Source organism: Tamandua tetradactyla, chromosome 20, assembly GCF_023851605.1.
Source record: "Tamandua tetradactyla isolate mTamTet1 chromosome 20, mTamTet1.pri, whole genome shotgun sequence".
NCBI lineage: Eukaryota > Metazoa > Chordata > Mammalia > Pilosa > Myrmecophagidae > Tamandua > Tamandua tetradactyla.
Window position 1 is genome coordinate 14876461 of NC_135346.1, and position 6011 is coordinate 14882471.

Here is a 6011-nt window from a genome sequence, read left to right on the forward strand (position 1 = left end):
GCCTACTGTTCTGAGCTGCTGGGAGGCTCAGTCCTGAGACCCAGCCCCTCCCAAAGACCCGAAAGGGTCCGGGGGGGGGGGGGGGGGGCGAGTGCCAGATGTGAGAGCCAGCAGGCCTGCTCCCAGGATGTGCGCAGCCTCTGCGGGGCTAGCAGCTGTGGTGGCAAGACCACAGGGCCAGGTGTGGGGCAGGGGGTGTTCACAGGTCCGAGGCAGCAATTGCCTGTGCTCACTGGAGCTGACTCAAAGGGGGTGTGTGTGTGTGTGTGTGTGTGTGTGTGTTGGGGCTGGGGAGTGGGGAGTGGTATGATGGGGGTGGATTCGGTTTCTCTGAGAGGAGGGCCTCCTAATGTGCGTTTGTGAGCTGTCCCCGGAGTGAGAAGAGCCAGGCTGGAGTTTTTCAGTCACAGCCTCTCCATAGCCAGGCGGGGACCCTGTAGGAGATGTGGCAGTGATAACCGTCTGGCTGAAGCCCTTCCGTGTTCCAGGCCTGTACCTGGCTGTGTTTGTTGTGCAGTGGTTGTGGGCACAGCCATGGAGACAGAAATTCCCACCTGTTACTTACAGGTGGGGGATCTTGGACAGGTGACTGCCCCATGCTAAGTCTTCATTTCAGCATCTGTAAAATGGGGCTGTGAGGGCTACATAAGATCATGCATATAAAATGTTTAGTCAGCGCTCAGAGCACGGCACTTGTTGGCATCAGTATATATATTATGTGAAGTCCAACAACTCTCCTTCCAAGGTGGTATTTTAAATATCTTTATTTGTCGGTTATGGAAACTGAGGCCCAGAGAGAAGAAATAACTTGCCCAAGCTCACACAGCCAGGAAGTAGGTGTCCGGCCTCCCGGCCTAGTGTCCTGTGTGTTTTGGCTGCAGAACCAGGGCTTCTGCCGGTTGACCACTCTGCCGCCCTCACGCCTGTCGGCCCTTTAGTTCTTGGTGAGGTGCTGCTTCGAGAGACCCAGCAACAGGGCCTGGAGCATCTCAGGCTCCGTGGGGTCCCTGGCTCAGTTCCCAGACAAGTGCTGGAGCCAGGGCAGAAGCTGAGCGGCTCTCCTAGCTCACACAGCACTCAGCCATCAGCCCAGCAGCTCCTGGCTCACACAAATGCCCAGAGGCAACCCTGGGCATGGGGATGGGAGCAAACTGCTGAAGGGTGGAGTGGGAAGAGTCTGAGCTGTCTCTTCCCGAACTGAGGCGCTGAAGCACTTCCCCATAAAGAGCAGGCAGACCCTGGGAGCTGGCTTTGGGGCCACAGCCTGAGCCCTGGCCATGCCATTGTGCCCCATACTTCAAGCAAGGCTGATGGCTGGACATTTGAATTTATGCAGAAGATTTTAGGCAGAAGATGAATGTAGGGGTGGAGGGATTTGGCGGCATTTTTGTAAATTAAAATGGTTTTTTTTTCTCAATACAAAACAACGTGTGCTTGTTACAGAAAAAGCAGAAAACATAAGCAGAAGAAAACATAAAAACACACGTGCTGTTACCCACCGAGAGCTCTCCACCCAGATACGAACAGTGGTCTCTTTCTGGACCGTTCCATCTTTGTCTTGCATGTTTGTGCACAAATGGAATCAGGCTGCCTGTGCTCTATAGTGACTGGCTTATTTTACCTGTCAATAGACCATGCACACGGCTCCACCTGAATAGTCCTGCTCCTCAGTATTGTTTCTGACAGCACAGGTGAGACAGGCTATCATGGTTTCTGGTGTCAGACTGCCTGCAAGGGGATCGCAGCTGCTGGTGGTGGAGCCAGGGCAAATGGCTTAACTCTTCTTGATTTTCTGATAGTGGTGCTTACACGGCACAGGGTTATTGGGAATGTTAAATGAAATGGTGTATATAATGCTTTTGAATGTGGTCATTACCACAGAGTAGATGTTCAGTAAATACTGACTACTGTTATTGCTATTATTATTTGGGGGACAGAATATTCCATTGTATGGAGGTACCATAATTAACTTATCTAATTACTTCCTGTTGGACATTCAGATAGTTTTCAACCAAATGTGCTTATAAGCAGTGCTGTGTGACAAATACTCTCGTAGCTAAACTTCCCAGAGGATCAGGTCTCAGAAACAGAATCACCAGGCCATGGGTCATGCCACTTTTTAAGGGTTTTAATTGCCCTCCAAAAGCTAGAACATTCTTATTGTACAAAAGGAATTTCTTAAATACCAAGCTTTCTATAAGCATGTAAGATATTTTTACTTAAGTTTTAACTTAAAAAATTATTTCTAAAATTCGTTTCAAGAACATACTGATTAAGTGGGCTCTAAGAACACCAAGGGCCCTGGGCACTGAGCTTTTATAGAAAAAAGTAGCCGGCCCTGGAAATAATGAACGAAAGTTCCTCAACTTCCCAAGCCAGGCTGCGGGTCAGATATCTCATTTTTTTTTGTCCCTGTATATTGATCTTTGGTTTGCAAATTACAGCCATCATGTCTTTGAAAGCTGAGCTGACCCCTGTTTGTTTGAGCTCTTCTGAGGCCAATGGGTTCAGGAGGGGGTGGGCAGGCGTTAATGAGCGATGCTGCTCAAGCAGGGAGCGGGAGGGGGGCTTGCACTTGACCCCTGATGTGCCTTCAAGTGGGGGCTCTCTACTGAGCGCAAGTTGGGGTCTTCGAGAAGTGGAGGAGGCGGGGTAAGGCAGGCCTGGGAGGCCGTTCTTTGCACAGTTGCACTGCCTTCGTGGAGGAGGCCCCTTGGGGTGCAGCCCTGCCCAGACTGGTGTGTATATGTACATGTGTGGGTAGGTGCCACGGCCATTTCCGGTCATGCTGGGTGCTGTGTGAGCGGAAGACGCACGGTGTGGGGTCAACGGGAGCCGAAGGAGGGAGCAGGAAACCACTCCTTGCGGGAGTGGAAACTGGACTGAGATCCCGGGATCTGCTTATTTATTCAGTACATTTGTTGAGCTCCCACTGTGTGCCAGGCGCTGTGCCAGGCGAGCAGAGGCAGAAGCGTGCTCAGAGCCCGTGGGGAGGGCAAGCATTAACCGCACAGTCACGGGGCTGCACATGCAATTACCGACAGCGTGGCTGTGACGAAGGGAAGCTGGTGCTGGGAGACTCATTGGGGAATCTGTCTCCCAGGGAGGCAGGGACATGGGGTGCTGTAGGATGAAGAGGAGTTAACCAGAGGAGGTGGGAGGGGGCGATTCCAACTGCAGCTCCTGTCCCCTTCAGGCCCTTCTCACGCAGTGATCTCCCCAGGGCATAACTCTACTGCTCTAAGCCCTGCAGTGACTTCTGATCTGGTGCCTTCCCCACCTGTCCCCCGCTTTGACCTGCACCTGTGGGTCTTCCTGCTCCAGTGCTGCCGCCCCGAGGCCTAGTCTCTGCTCTCAGACACGCCCATCCCCTGGCGCCCGCCGCGGTGCCCTCTGCCCAACTGGCTCTTCCCCAGATGCTGCTGGAGACTTCTTTTCCTTTCAGGAGTCTCAGTCCCATATTCATGGTTCAGACCCAAGCGTGAGGCCCTCCCCCCGCAGCGTCTCTCTATGTCCTTGACCCATTTTACTTTCTTCATTGTGCATCCAGCAGCCCCGGGCTGTACTATTTGCCGGCTTCTTTCAGGGTATATTTTGGGCCACCCCCTGATTGATGAAGGCAGGGCCCGTGCCTTCACCCCCGGTGCCTGCAACTTTGCTTGGCACGTGGTTGGGGCTCAGTCCCTATTCAGGGGATCGATAAAAGTATTTCAGGAGAGTGAGAGAACACTGCTGAATTCAGGCTGTGGACACTGCAAGGATGCGTGTGAAAATGTGTGTGTGTGTGTGGAGGGGGGGTGGTGGTGGAGAGGGATTTGTGAGGCCACGTTTCCAGGAAAGCCAGTTCCTCCTCAGGATGTTTGCTTTAGAAAAGAGCACGCTGGGAGGCGGAGGGGGTGAATTCCCAGGAGCAGGCTTTCCAGGAAATCCCACAGGTGTGTGGCCGCTACCTCCTTGCTCTACTCAGAAGGCGGGTCTTGACTAGTCAGGGCTGGTCTCCTGTCCTGGAAGCTGGGAGATGCAATTTCTCCTTGTACCCTCTGCTGGTTTGAGGGGATTATATACCCTAGAAAACCCATGTTTTAATCCCGATCCATATTGTGGATCTTTTAATCCCTATTCAGCACTATAGGTTAGACTTGAGTAAGTTATCTCCATGGAGATGTGACTCACCCAATTGTGGGTATTAACTTTTCATTAGAGGGAGATATGACTGGACCCATTCCAGGTGGGTCTTGATTGGTTTACTGGAATCCCTTAAAGGAGGAACGTTTTAGAGAGAGCCACAGAGCCAGGAGTGAACAGAGCCACAGAGAACCATGAGTACCGCAAGAGCCCACGCAGCCAAAGACCTTTGGAGATGAAGAGGGAAAACGTCTCCAGGGAAGCTTCATGAAATAAGATGCCTGGAGAGAAAGCTAGCAGAGGTTGCCATGTTCACCATGTGCCTTTCCAGTTGAGAGAGAAACCCTGAACTTCATTGCCTTTCTTGAGTGAAGGTAACCTCTTGTTGGTGCCTTATTTTGGACATTTTGCAGACTTGAATGGCCTTAGAACTGTAAACTTGCAACTTAATAAATTCCCCCTTCTGGTATATTGTGTTCTGGCAAACTAGAGCATACCCCTCAGTTCTTCCCATGGCTTCCCTACCTCTCAAAAGCGGAGTCCCTTTTTTCTTCCTTGATTGGGCAGGGGTTCTGGAATCCAGAACTGGAAGGGGCTGAGGCCCCATCTGTCCCACCCCTAATTGTGTAACAAATGAGTAAACTGAGTCTCAGAAATAGGTGGGAATTCACACAAAAGACCCATCATGTTAATGTCAGCATCTCAGTGGAAGCCAGGTCTCCTGTCTCAGTGTCCTGCACCCCATCCTGGGCTCCAGCAGTCTCTCTGGCCCTGTCACTGCTCACCACCCCAGAATGCCTGCTTCTAGTGAGTTACACAGCTGCTAGCAATCCAGGTGGGTGCCCCTCATTCGCCAGCCCCTCTCTCTGCCTGGAGGTCTGCATGTTTCTCTCTGGGTATCCCTTCCAGTCCTTTGAACCCCAAGCTGTCTCCTCTCTGCTTGTTCTCCTGGAGCATTAGTCTTGCATTCTGACCCCTCTCCCAGGGTCTTGAGCTGAAGTGCAGGAGGATGAAGGGCCGAGCTTCCCCCAGAAAGGCTCCTAGTCTTGTTCTTTAAACTTGGAATGTTTCAGGATCTCAGGCAACTTAAGCCCAGAGGAGATGGGGAAGAGGGCACCCAGATGCTGTTGAATGAGGCTCAAGGTGGCCCCAGAGGAAATAAAATAGGGGCTCCTCCACTCAGGTGGGTAATTGAAAGGGCTTTGGGATCCCCCATACATGGGAAGAAATGCTGGCAGCAAAAATGACAGTCTGACGACTATCATTGGTTCAGCCATTCATTCATTCATTCATTCATTTATTCAACAACATCCCACTGCAGACAAGTATTCTTACAATATAAAGAACACAAACAAAGATATTTTCAAGAATGACCTAATCCATACATATGCAAAGGACATCAAAGGACAATTTGGGAAGAAAGAAAAAGAAAAGCAATTATTAACTACTTCTTGAAAGAATGCTCATCCTCATTAGCAATCAAGGAAAAGAATACTAATGCTGCAGTGTTGTGGCATTAGTTTCTGGTCCTACTGAATGAGGAAACATTTATTTTAAAGCACAATATCCAAAGCTGGCAATGATAAAGAAAAAATACTTATAAGTTGGTACAAGATTTTGGGAGATCACATTATGGTATGCATTAAGAGCTCTTGAAACTCTAAATCATTTCATCTTGTTACTTCATTTCAGAAAGTCTATTTTAAAAGCTGATAATGGAGAAATGCCACATGCAAAGATATTGACTAGTGAAAATAGTTAACCTAAAGGACCAACAATAAGGGATTGGTTAAGTAAACAATGGAAGACCTAAATGAGATATCATGCTGGTACAAAGACTCATAATTACAAAGCTTGTGGCATGATATGGAGGAAATGCTTATGGA